Here is a 13,850-nt window from a genome sequence, read left to right as displayed (position 1 = left end):
CATTCTATCGTTCTATCATTCTATCTATCTATCTATCTCTCTGTCTGTCTATGTATCATTCTGTCTATCGTTCTATTAATTGTTCTGTCTATCTATTGTTCTATCTATCTATCTGTCTCTATCATTCTATCTATCTATCTATCTGTCTCTATCTATCTATCTATCGTTCTATCTATTGTTATGTCCATCTATCTATCTATCTATCTATCTATCTGTTGTTCTATCGTTCTATTGTTCTATCTATTGTTCTGTCTATCTATCTATATATCATTCTATCGTTCTATCATTCTATCTATCTATCTATCTCTCTGTCTGTCTATGTATCATTCTGTCTATCGTTCTATTAATTGTTCTGTCTATCTATTGTTCTATCTATCTATCTGTCTCTATCATTCTATCTATCTATCTATCTGTCTCTATCTATCTATCGTTCTATCTATTGTTATGTCCATCTATCTATCTATCTATCTATCTATCTATCTATCTATCTATCTATCTATCTATCTATCGTTCTATCGTTCTATCATTCTATCTATCGTTCTATCGTTCTGTCTATCTATCTATCTATCTATCGTTCTGTCATTCTATAGTTCTATCCATCGTTCTATCTGTCTATCTGTTTCCAGAGATAGAATAACTTTAATAATTAATTTCTTTTAAAAACCAAAATTTTATTTAATGGTGCAATATTGTCCATGCTAATTGTCAGTCCTTTAGACCTGCAACAGAAATACACTTAAAAAAATACTCAAAACTCAGTCCACTCTTCTTTTTTTAATGCTGGTAGTTAAAATTCAAAGAGCTCGGAAATGTCCTGCAGTAATGTATTACTCTCTGTGTGTCTCAGCGCTGGTTAAAGGCTCTCATTAGTGTGTATAGACCGGGGGGATTGGCTGAGTTCGGGTGGCTCTGTAATGCAGAGCCATCACAGCCTGATAATTGTGTTTGTATTGCAGTTACCCAGCGGCTCTTTGACTGACAGCTCGGGAGCGCTGAGCGTTTTGTGCTGTCGGAGACTCCGAAACCAGAATGAGCAGAACCACCGAACGTGACTCTCCACTGCATAAAACACTCTCTACAACACCAACATGGTATTTCTAGTGAAAAAAGACAGATCCTGATTAAAAAAAAATCATGTTTTGCAGTGTGCTCAGCATACAAGAACAAGTCCCCCTGCTGTTATTATTATTACTATTATGAATATGATTTTAAAAGGAAAGTCGGTGAGCATTTGCTGTGTTATTATGGCGTGTAATACCCCTAAACGCAGACAGATTTGTGGTCCTCGTGTCCCAGCAGAGCTGCAGTGTGCATCACTGTCAGTGACCTGCAAAGCTTTTATTGGCTTTATTTATTTAGCAGCCAGCGGGAGGAGAATCCGATTTCTTCTGCTCTCGTCGTGTTGACATTGCGCCTGAAGATGCTGATGGCAGTTCAGAGCGCACAGGTGTTACAGGCGCGATCTGACGTTCGCAGGAGTCTACAAACACGCGCACACACACATCCAGAGCTCAGTTGCTACTCGTCTCTGACCTTTGACCCTGATTTCACAAGCCAAACAAAAGCTTGCCTTCCTTCATTTTCTCTCCTGCTGCTATGTTTGGAATGGCTTACATATTGAAACACTTACAATACAATGTGGGATGCAAAACCTAGAGCTGTACGAAATGATGTATGTGTGTGTGTGTGTATATATATATATATATATATATAATGTATGTATATACTGCCTTTAGACGATATTTTCATTGTATGTTTTCATGTTTTCATGTTTTATTTTTTTTTCTTATTTCTTGTTTAGACTGATAAATTATTTATTTGTTTATTATTATTTATTTATTATAAGTATAAATTATTATTATTTATTTATTTAAATTTTTTATTATTCTATTTTTTTTAAAGGTTATTGTTATTGTTATTCAGACTTGTAAATTATCTTTATTTCTTTTTTTAATTTTCATTTCTTTCTTTCTTTCTTTCTTTACATAAATGACATAACATTTAATTACTGTTACATTCTATCCAGCATTTATTTCATATTTCATTGTTTTATTAGATTTTTTTGTTTGTTTTTCTTCATTGTTTTCAGATGTTTTTGTGATTTTACTATAATAGTATTATTTTGGTGATTTTATTTATTTTATTCAGACAGGGAGTTTATTTTTATTTTTTTTCATTAATCATTTTTTATTATGTATTATTTTTTTTATTTACTTTATTCAGGCTGGGAAGTGACCAATTTACTACATTCTTTATATGACAATTACATTTATTATTTATTTATTCAGATTCTTGAAATTACCATTGTTACATAAATTACATAATTTTTATTCATATCAATTTTATTTATAATTTCATTGTTTTATTTTTAAAAAGCAATAATTTTAATGTCATTTTTGTTTTTCTTAATTTAAGATTTTATTACTTTTTGAGACGTGGATTACCTTTTTTTGTTTTTTTATTATTTATTTATTTATTTATTTACATAATCTTTCTTTTTTATTTAGACAACAAATGTACCATTATTTCAGTATTTGTATTTAATGTTATTTTATTGGGCTACATTTAACTGTATTCAAACTGATTTATTTTCAGGCCTTTACCTTTGTTTAAACCATCATTTATAATCATAATTCCCATTATTTTATTATTGTTGTTTCAGGATTTTTGTAATTTATTATTATTATTATTATTATTATTATTATTATTATTGGTTGCTTTCATATTTATTTTATTCAGATTACAATTTTTTAAATTTAATTTATTTCATTATTTTTTTATTCGTTTTTATTATTTAGACTGGGAAGTGACCAATTTACTACATTATTTTTATGATATTATTTTATTATTTATTTATTCATTGGTTGCTTTTATATTTATTTTATAAAGACTGGGAAATTCTTTTGTTTGTTTTTTTCAATAATCATTTTTTTAAATAGGTTTTTAATGTGTTTATTTTATTTAGAATGGGAAATGACCAATTACATTATTTTATGACTATTTATTTATTTATTCATTCATTCATTCAGATTTTTGAAATTACCATTATTACATTACTTATATTTTATTCATATTTTCATGGTTTTATCATAAAAAAAAAACAAAAAAAACAATTGTTTTCCTATTTTTGTTTTTGTTTTTTTATTTTATTACTTGATTTATTTTATTACTTTATCAGACTTGGATTATCTTTGTTTGTTACTTGAATATTATTTTATTATTATTGTTATTTTTGGTTGCTTTTATTTATTTTATATTTAATTTTTGTTTCTTATTTATGACTAATTTTTTTATTATTTCTTTATTCATTTATTTTATTCAGACTGGGAAATGACCATCTGACTACATTACTTTTTATTACATTTGATCATTCTTTTTTCTTAATTATTTGCGCTTTTGTTTTTATTTCGACTGAATTTCACATCATCTTAGCATTATCCCCATCAATAAATGTATCCAAAAGGCCAAAAATGAACGAAGCTCCTCTCATTTCTCTGTGAGACGTAGGCGTAGTAGAAGAATCAAGCTTCACGGTTCCCCTGAACTAATAGATGCAAAGCTACATCATTAGAGACAATAAGGTGTGTAATAGATTCACTGTGGCGTCATAATAGTTTCATGTGTGTGACTGAAAAATGAGGGGAAAAGAAATGAGAAATCGGAGCAAGAGAGAGAGAGGCACAGAGGAAAGGATGGACGGATAATCGAATGGGATTGGCGGAGAATTTCTCTCCACCGTTCCATATTTAATCTTGTTTGGCCTGCTCCAGCTGTGTCCGCCGTCCACACACGCTCCCGCGTTCCCAGCGGAGATCCGGCTCAGCCAGAAGGTGCAGAGAGGACCAGTAAGTGCTGGATCCCATCCCAACGTGCAGACGGATGAGTGTGTGTGCGGGAACACATCTGGCGGCGGCGTCGAGTGGAACAATAAACGCTCAGATGAGCCCAAACGTGGACGGGCGCGACGCACACACAGCAGCGGCGCTCCCCTCTAGTCCTCCGGCCTGTTTGTTAATGGCTCTTACCGCCGGCCCGGTCGCCACGGCCAACCGCTCGCGCGCTCCATCAAATGAAAATAAATGAAGAGGCGGTCGGGATAATCACTCATATGGAAATTCAATGGAGTCTGTGACAGGAACTTTCAGAGGTGTTGGGCTCAGACTCCCCGCTGACCACATCAAGCCCTGTGATTTCATTTATTTATTGTGGTCTTCATTTGCTCTTGAATAGAAATGTGTGAGTCATTCTCTTTCTTTTCGTTAAAATGCCGTGAAATTATGTCTGTTGGCTTTGAGGCTGACATCTAAATGCTTGTGTACTGACAATGAGCAGTCTTTCTTTAGAAGCATGAATCAAAAATGATTATTTATTGCTTTATACTATCCAGTGATAAAATTAAAACATTCCCTTATTCTAAACTATGAATACCTGACCCTGACTAGCATAAGTATACGTTTATATGTATTTTCTCTTTTTTTAATCAGACTTTGAAATTGCTATTTCATTATTAATTTTTTTTTTTTTTTTTTTTTTTTTATTACTATTTTAATTTTTATTATTGGGGTCTTTTGCATGTATTCAGACCTGGAAAATTCCATTATTTTGGTTTTCATTCATTCATTTATTTATTTATTAACTTTTTCCTTTTTTTATGTATACAACAAAGTTACCATTATTTCAGTTTATTTTATTTTATTTTATTTTATTTTATTTTATTTTATTTTATTTTATTTTATTATTTTGCATTTTCATTTAGTTTAATTTCATTTTAATTTATATTTAACTTTATTAAAACAGATTTATTTATTTACTTTTTCTTTTCTTTTGTTCTATATAGACAGCAAAGTTGCCATTATTTCAGGGTTTTTTGTGATTTTTTTTTCATTACGTCACTATTCTATTTAATTTTTTATTTAATTTAGTTTTAGTTTAGTTTATTTTGTCTATGTTTAACTGAATTCAAACCGATTTATTTATTTATTCATTCATTTATTTATTTCCACTTTTTTGTATTTAGATCAAATGGCAGTTATTTCAGGGTTGTTTTGTATGTCTTATTATTTTATTTTTTTATTTTCATTTATTTTATTTTATTTTATTTTATTGTAATTGCACTTTGTTTAACTGTTTTCAGAAAGATTTATTTATTTATGCTTTTTTATTTAGACGACAAAGTTACCTTTATTTCAGTTTTTTTAGTACTTTTTTATTTTATTTTATTTTATTTTATACATTTTCATTTAATTGGGCTATATTTAACTGTATTCAAACAGATTTATTTATTTGTTTACTTTTTCTATTTTTATTTAGACAACAAAATTACCAGTATTTCAGGGGGGTTTTGTTGTTATGTCATTATTTTATTTTATTTTGTATTTTATTTTATTTCACTTATGTTTAACTATGTTCAAACAGATATATGTATGTATGTATTTATTTATTTATTTATTTATTTATTTTATAACAATTTTAGGGTTGTTTTGTGAGTATGTCTTTTTTTTATTTTATTTTATTTTGCTACATCTAAATGTATTCAAACAGAATTTCTTCCAGGCCTTTACCTTAATTTAGACCATCATTTTCAATCATAATTTGACATTTTTTCATTTTGTTTTTTGTTATTGTGTTCCAGGATTTTTTTAATGTAATGTTTTACATTTTATATATATATATATATATATGTGTGTGTGTGTGTGTGTGTGTGTGTGTGTATATATATATATAGAATTTAAAATTTCAAATTCAGTTCTTACTTTTTTCATTATTTTTCATTTTTATTATTAACCTTATTTTTCATTTTTACTTTTGGGTGGAAATTACTTGGAATCATACTGTGAAATTATTATTTCATTTTTATTATTATTTTTAAAAAAAAATAATATTATTATTTTTATTACTGGGATCTTTTGTGTTTATTTAGACCAGGAGAATTCTGTAATTTTGTAATTTTTCATTATTTTATTTTTAATTTTTTACTTTTTCTTTTCTTTTTCTTTTTTTTATTCAGCATGTTGACGCATGTACACTACCTGCCAGTCTAAGTTCAACCAAGTTCTGTGCAGACCTCCAAATATCTGTCCCTGACTAGCATTAGCATGCATTCATATATATATACTATATATATTTTCATAATTTACCATTATTTTAGTATATTTGTACCATCATTACAATAACTCAGCCATTCAGTGTTTGAGTCCTTGCCTTCTGCTCAAGACGTGGCTTTTCTGTGCACTTGAAAGCTTGAACCCGACTGCATCCTGTAATCTTCAGGGGCCCAGGTGAAAGGCACATGTGGACTTCCTTTGAAGTGGCACGCGGCGAATCTGAAAGCCCGCGGGATCTAACAAGGCCATTTTTTCCCACAGACGCCCGTTTCGTAACGCGGCTCCGAGCCGAAGGTGTTTTGTTCCTTCGCTTGACTGAGGAGAAAACGGGATTATCTCTCTTAGGCAATAATAAACCTACGCTAATGAGTCTTCTTTTCTCTCTCCCCGTCTCTCTCCTGGAGGTAAATTCCTCTGTTCTTCAGTACAGTTATAATTCAACACTCCTGGCTCTCCGCTCGGATTCCTCCAGATGTTTTTGCTTCATTAGCGTATTACTAGTTTGGTTATTATTTATCAGACACGTTCTGAGACCACGTTTGCCCTCGGCTAATACGGTATCTATCCTCAGGTAAATTAGGAGTTTGTTATCCGTCGGCCCCTCGATGCATCTCTGATGTGGCGGCGGGTCCGCAGCGACTCGGAGCCGGTTGGTGTTGAGCCCTGCTGCGCCGGTATTGCGTGATGTCGAGCCACGGCACTTTGATCCTGCGCAAATTTCGGGATTAGCAGCCGGATTAGCGGCGCGTGCGATGGATGAAAGAGCCCGGCGCACGGGGACAGGAGACCGGATCCGCACGCGATGACCTATAACCGCACATCTGAGGGAATTTGTATGGCAACAGCCGGTTTTTGGGGTTGGATGTGAGCGATTTGCATGCATAAGCGAATGAATCTTTGAAGCCGCATGCCGTACAATGAGAGAGAACAGGCAGGAATTCGGTCGGCCTAATCAGAGTTTAAAGACTCTCGAAGAAGTTTGCGTCAGGGAAAAGTTTCCCTTTGCATGTATTAATAAAAAGGTTTTTGTCTTTCATCGTGGTTAAACAAGGGAGCGCGGAGGCTTGTTCAAGCCTTTTATTTTTCCGCCCTTCAGCCAAGAAACGGCTTTGCCCCAGATATCAGCTGTTCGTTTGGAGTGCACTTCAGTGGAGGGGGATACATCTGATAATGTACAGTCATGTATTTATATGTATTTGGTAAAACCTTAGATGTTAGGCCATTAAGCATGTAAGATAATGCATTTAAACACAGTAAGTTGGCATCAGAGAGCAAATTTAAAGGGATAGTTCACCTAAAAATGAAAATTTTCATCATTTGCTCATTTTCCACTTGTTCCAGACTTGTATGAGTTTGTTTCATCTGTTGAACACAAAAGTAGATATTTTCAGAAATGTTGGTAACTAAACAGTTGACGGTTGCCATTGACTTCCATAGTATGAAAAAAAAACTATGGAAGTCAATGGCTACCGTCAACTAAAGTGAACAGAAGTCTTGTTTTCCTATACCATGTGTTAATTTCAACTGTATTTTTACATTTTCAGTAGTAAACACAAGTGTATTCTAGATGGTTGCAGGGGTGTTCTGGGTGGTTCCTATAGGGTGTTCTACAGTTGGGGTAGCTGCTGTGATGTTCTATGTGGTTTCTAAGGTGTTGTTAGGTGTTTTAGGGGGGTTCCAGTGTAGGTGTTCTAGGTGGCTGCTAGGGTATTCTAGGGCTTTTCAGGATGATCTGGGTGGTTTCTAGGGTATTCTAAAAGGTTTCTGAGGTGTTCTGGTTGCTAGAGTTTTCTAACATGTTTCTAGGGTGATCTGGGTGGATGCTAGATGTTCTTAGTGGTTTTTAGCGTGTTCTGAGTGGTTGCTAAAGTATTCTAAGGGGTTTCTAGGGTGTTCTGGTTGCTAGAGGTTTCTAACACGTTTCTAGGGGGGTTCTAGGGTGATCTTGGTGGTTGCTAAATGTTCTTAGGGGTTTCTGGAAGGTTTTTACAGTTGTTTTGGTCATTGCTAAAGTGTTCTAAGGGGTTTCTAGGGTGTTTCCAGGTTGTTCTGAGTGGTTTCTAGGTGGTTTCCAGGGTGATCTGGGTTGATGTTAGATGTTTTTAAGGGTTTCTAGATATTTTTTAGGGTGTTCTGGGTGGTTGCTAGAGTGTTCTAAGAGGTTTCTAGGGTGTTTTGGTTGCTAGAGGTTTCTAATGTGTTTCTATGGGGTTTCTAGGGTGATCTGGGTGGTTGCTAAATGTTCTTAAGGATATCTGTGGGTTTTTTAGGGTGATCTCGGTCATTGCTGGAGTGTTCTAATAGGTTTTTAGGGTAATCTCAGTCATTGCTAGAGTGTTCTAAGGGGTTTCTAGGGTGTTTCCAGGGTGTTCTGGGTGTTTGCTAGAATGTTCTAAGGGGTTTCTAGGTGGTTTTAGGGTGGGTAGGGTGGTTGCTAGAATGTTCTGATGTGTTTCTAGGGGGTTTCTACTGTGTTTCTAGGGTGTTCTGGTTGTTAGAGTTTTCTAACACATGTCTAAGGGGTTTCTAGGGTGATCAGGGTGATTGCTAGACCGTTCTAAGGGGTATCTAGGGTGTAATGGTTGCTAGAGGTTTCTAAAACGTTTCTAGGGTGATCTTGGTCATTACTAGAATGTTCTAAGGGGTTTCTAGGCAGTTTCCAGGGTGTTCTGGGTGTTTGCTAGAATTTTCTAAGGGGTTTCTAGGGGATTTTGGTTGCTGGAGTCTTCTTAGGGGTTTCTGTGTTTTTTAGGGTGTTCTGTGTATTTGATAGAATGATCTAAAAGGTTTCTAGGGTGTTCTTGTTGCTAGTGGTTTCTAACTTGTTTCTAGGGTGATCTGGGTGGTTGCTAAATGTTCTTAGGGGTTTCTGTGGGGCTTTTAGGGTGATCTTGGTCATTGCAAGAGTGTTCTAAGGGGTTTCTAGGGTGTTTCCAGGGTGTTCTAGGTGTGTTCTACAATATTTTAAGGGTGTTTTGGTTGCCTGGAGTGTTCTTAGAGGTTTCTGTGAGGGTTTAGGGTGTTCTGAGTAGTGTGTTCTAAGGGGTTTCTAGGGTGTTCTGGTTGCTAGAGTTTTCTAACGCGGTTCTAGGGGGTTCTAGGGTGATCTGGGTGGTTACTAGATGTTCTTGTGGGGTTTCTGTGGGGTTTTTAGGGTGATCTTGGTCATTGCTAGTGTGTTCTAAGAGTTTTCTAAGGTGTTTACAGGGTGTTCTGGGTGATTGTTAGATTGTTCTAAGGGGTTTCTGTGGGGTGTTCAGGGTGTTGTGGGTATTTGCGAGAATGTTCTAAGCGATTTGCAGGGTGTTTTGGTTGCTCAAGTGTTCTTAGGTGTTTCTATGTGGATTTTATGGTGTTCTGGGTATTTGCTAGAATATTTTAAGGGGTTTCTATTGGGTTTTTAGGGTGTTCTGGGTGGTTGTTGGAGTGTTCTGAGTGGTTTTGTGGGGGTTTTAGGGTGATCTGGGTGTTTGCTAGAATATTCTGTGGGGTTTCTAGGATGTTTTGGTTGCTGTTGTGTTCTAAGGGGTTTCTATGGGGTTTTAGGGTGTTCTGGGTGGTTACTACAGTGTTCTAAGGGGTTTCTAGGGTGTTCTGGTTGCTAGAGTTTTCTAACACCATTGTAGAGGGTTTCTAGGGTGATCCGGGTGGTTGCTAGAATGTTCTAAGGGATTTATAGAGTATTTTAGTTGCTGGAGTGTTCTAAGGCGTTTCTGTGGGGGTTTTAGGGTGATCTGGGTGGTTGCTAGAGTGTTCTAAGGGGTTTCTAGGGTTTTCTGGTTGCTAGAGTGTTCTAATGGGTTTCTTTGTGGTTTTTAGGCTGTTTTGGATAGTTGCTAGAGCGTTCTAAGGGTTTTCTAGGGTGTTCTGGTTGCTAGTGTGTTTCAAGGGGGTTTCTATGGGTTTTTAGGGTGTTCTGGCTGTTAGAGTTTCTTAACAAACCACATGAGGTTTGAGGTTAATGTCTGTTGGACACACCCTAAGTTTACAAGCGTTACTAATTAACCTCACCTTTATACTCACTTAACCACAAAATTCAACAACCCCCAACAAATTAGCATCTGAATCCTCTGCTTTGTCATTTGGCCTTAATTGAGACAGACGGCTAAGTTTTCTCCAAGGCTGCTCTCCACACTGACGGCAATAGCAGAATTAATGGACGCAGGCCAGTGTGTCGTGACCTTCTGTCCTGCATTACGAATACACATGTCAGAGTAATTGGATCCCTGAAGATATATGTGTGATTCTTAAGCGAAGTCTCTGTCGCTGATCTATATGTCCACGTCCCATTTCCTTTGTGTCCATGAGCTCAGTATTGAGTTAGAGCTGCTGAAATGTCCTTCCAGGTCTAGCGCTGTCAGTAAATGCTGTCATTTCTCTTCCTAGATTAGAGGTTAAATATTATATAATTTCTTTCAAGCACCTGCAGGCAGATGCATGGAGATGGTCTTTCCTTCCATAGTGCTCCTAAACCCAATCCCAAAGTAAATCTCTGAGGAAAATTTGATTGGTGGTTCTTAGCACTGGAACGTTATTTGAGGTTTCAGCATCAGCTTTGCATTAGATGTTTCTCCAGAGTTATAGAAACAAATGAGACATTAAAATATCAACTTCATCTTAGATTTTTCTTCTCAGATTCCAGAAATCAATTGTTGACAGAAAGAGTAGATAGAGATGTGGATTCTAGCTAAGACAGACTGGATTATTCATGCTTTCAGGAAACAAGAAAAGTCTCCATTTGCTCTCCAATTATACTCATTGGGGATTTCTTTCTTCCTCCTTTTTTCTTTCCTACAGGGAAACTTTGGGACACAAACAAAATGCTCAATTGTCTCTCAATTTAATCTCTTTGTTGTTTAGGAGAAACAGTTGAGACATTGCAGAGATCTAATTGGATGATAGGTCATACTTTGCAACTGTAGTAACCATCTACACCGGTTTTCCACCTTAACTACTGGCATACATCAGACAAGAGCAAAAACGTCCTCAGGATAAAGTAAAAGAATAACAAACCACTTCTCGAAAAGAGGACGATTGGCGTAAACCAATTTGAGCCCCCATTCCAAATTAAAAAGAATTGTTTAAGGGTATGAACTAAAAAGGGCAGCTACATTTACGTGAAGAAATGGAATTTGTAATAAATGAGCTTCGTGATCAGCAGGGAGAAGGTGAAAAAAAAAGATGAAAATTGCCAATAGAAGGGCAGGGGTTTTTATGTAAATGAATGTGAGAGCTGAAATTAACTCAACCCTCAGGGTGACTGCGTTATCACTTCGCTGCGTCGATGGAACTCCAGGGAATGGCAGGTTAACATCATAAAACAGCCGCCCAGGTTTGAGCCTCGTCAGGCTTTTTAATTTGAAGAATGTTTCTCCGAAGGGATGAATAGGCCGAGAGATTGAGCTCCGTTGTCGAGCCCACCTGTAGTGACCTTCACCAACTGTTATAGCTCTGTTGTGTTTGTGTGTTCACTTTGTGGACACTGTTTCATTTTTCATCTCTTTTCCTACAGCAGTGGCTGCCTTGCTGGTTGCTAGGGTGTTTCTGTGTTGTTCTGTGTGTTTGCTAGGGTGTTCTAAGGTGTTTATATGATGTTCTGGGAGTTGTTAGGGTGTTTCTAGAATGTATTATTGGATTTCTGTGGTGTTTTGGGTGGTTGCTAGGGTGTTCTCGTGGGTTTCTAGTGACCTGTTTCAGGTGGCTCGGGGATTTTAAGGGTGTTGGAGTTGGTTTATACGTTGTTTTAGGTGGTTGCTAGGGTATTCTAGGGAGTTTCTGTGATGTTCTGGGGTTGTCAGGGTGTTGCTATGGTGTTCTAGTAGGTTTTCTGACCTGTTTCAGATGGCTAGGGGGTTTAAAGGATGTTGTAGTTGGTGTGTTGTTGTGGGTGGTTGCTAGGGTGTTTTAGGGTGTTTTAGGGTGTTTAGGGTGCTCTTATTGGGTCATGTTCTCCCTTGAACATGATTTTTGCTGTCATGTTCTAGGGAGTTCCTATGATGTTCTGGGGGTTGTTAGGGTGTTGCTAGAATGTATTCTTGGAATTCTGTGGTGTTTGGGGTGGTTGCTAGGGTGTTCTGGGGGGTTTCTGTGATGTTTTGGATGTTGTTAGGGTGTTTCTAGAATGAATTGTTGGATTTCTGTGGTGTTTTGAGCTGTTTTTTTGTGTTTGATAAGATGTTTTAGGGAGTTTCTGTGATGTTCTGGGGGTTTTTAGGGTGTTGCTAGAATGTTTTATTGAATGTCTGTGGTGTTTTTGGGTGGTTGCTAGGGTGTTCTAATGGGTTTTCTGACCTGTTTTAGGTGGCTAGGGGGTTTTAAGGGTGTTGTAGTTGGTTTATAAGTTGTTTTGGGTGTTTGCTAGGGGGTTTTAGGGAGTTTCTGTGATGTTCTGGGGGTTGTTAGGGTGTTGCTAAAATGTATTATTAGATCTCTGTGATGTTTTGGGTGGTTGCTAGGGTGTTCTAGGGAGTTTCTATGATGTACTAAGGCGTGGTGAGGGTGTTGCTAGAATGTTTTATTGGATTGATGTGGCGTTGTGGGCTGTTTTAGATGGTTGCTAGGGGGTTATGGGGGGTTTCTTAGCTGTTATGTGTAGTAGTTAGAAGGGTTTATTGCATTTCTGGTAGTTGATATGGTGTTGTAGTTGGTTTCTGTGTTGTTTTGTGTGGTTGTTAGGATGTTCTAGAGAGTTTCTGTGATGTTTTCTACGGGTTGTTAGGGTGTTTCTAGGATGTATTGTTGGATTCATGTGATGTTTTGAGTGGCTGCTATAGTGTTCTAGGGGGTTTCTGTGATGTTCTGAGTGGTTGTTAGGGTGTTGCTTGGATGTATTACTGGAATTCCGTGGTGTTTTGGGGGGCTTCTATGAGTTTCTATGACATTCTGAGTGGTTGTTCCAAGGAGTTTCTGTGGTGTTTTGTGGGGTAGCTAAGATGTTGATCAGTGTTGCTATTTTTAGTTTGTGTTTTGTGTTGCTGGGGTATTCTAGGTGGTTGCTTAGTTGTTCTACTGGGTTTCTGACCATTTTAGGGTTCCAGGGATTTCTAGGCTGTTTTGGGTAACTGCTGGGGTGTTCTAGCTATGACGTTCTGAGTGGTTGTTCTAAGGAGTTTCTATGGTGTTTCTGGGGGTTGCTAGGATGTTTTAGTAGGTGTTTGTTTATATACTAAAACTACTGCGTGCAACTATGAAACAATATTTAGGAGCACTATGTGTGAGTGACCCGATCAGCATATTTGTGTTTGCACTGAGGGGAGCTTTAAAGTTTTCTACATGTTTTTGCAACATTGAGTAGTGTATCACAGACATATCTCACGAATCCCTTCATAAACAAAGTGTAGAGAGAGTGTAAATAAGAGATTCATTTTGCAGTGTAGAGAGTTTCTTGATTATAATGGAACTTTGTGAGATCGCAATGAACTAAGATGAGACAGCTTTTAATGATTTTTATGGGAGTTTGTAAATGAGATATTGATTTAATACAACAGTTAAATAAACAAGATTAATAATAGTTAATATTAAATGACTTGCGTTGTCTATGACACTATTGCCTGATTTTGCTGTTTCGTCGTCAAAAATAGTCTGAAACAAGTCACAACTGAGATGCTGCCAGCTTCATTCAAACCTCAAACACAGCATTTAGTTTATGAATGAACGTGCATTTTTAAACGAATCTAGTAAGTCAAATGATCAATCATTTGTCAATTCAACACCTTAACAAACTGACACCCCAACATCTGAACATTG

The 13,850-nt window shown here is 36.3% G+C and overlaps 1 protein-coding gene across 2 annotated transcripts in view; it reads left to right on the top strand.

Annotated features, from left to right (window-relative positions):
* The window catches only part of plxnb2b (plexin b2b), a 255,909-nt gene that overhangs the window by 179,680 nt on the left and 62,379 nt on the right, over positions 1-13,850 (top strand). The gene's annotated exons all lie outside the window — the stretch shown is intronic.

This window comes from Labeo rohita, chromosome 25 (assembly GCF_022985175.1).
Source record: "Labeo rohita strain BAU-BD-2019 chromosome 25, IGBB_LRoh.1.0, whole genome shotgun sequence".
Lineage (NCBI taxonomy): Eukaryota > Metazoa > Chordata > Actinopteri > Cypriniformes > Cyprinidae > Labeo > Labeo rohita.
The sequence above is the reverse complement of the archived record's forward strand: the minus strand, read 5'-3'. Positions and strand labels throughout refer to the sequence as shown.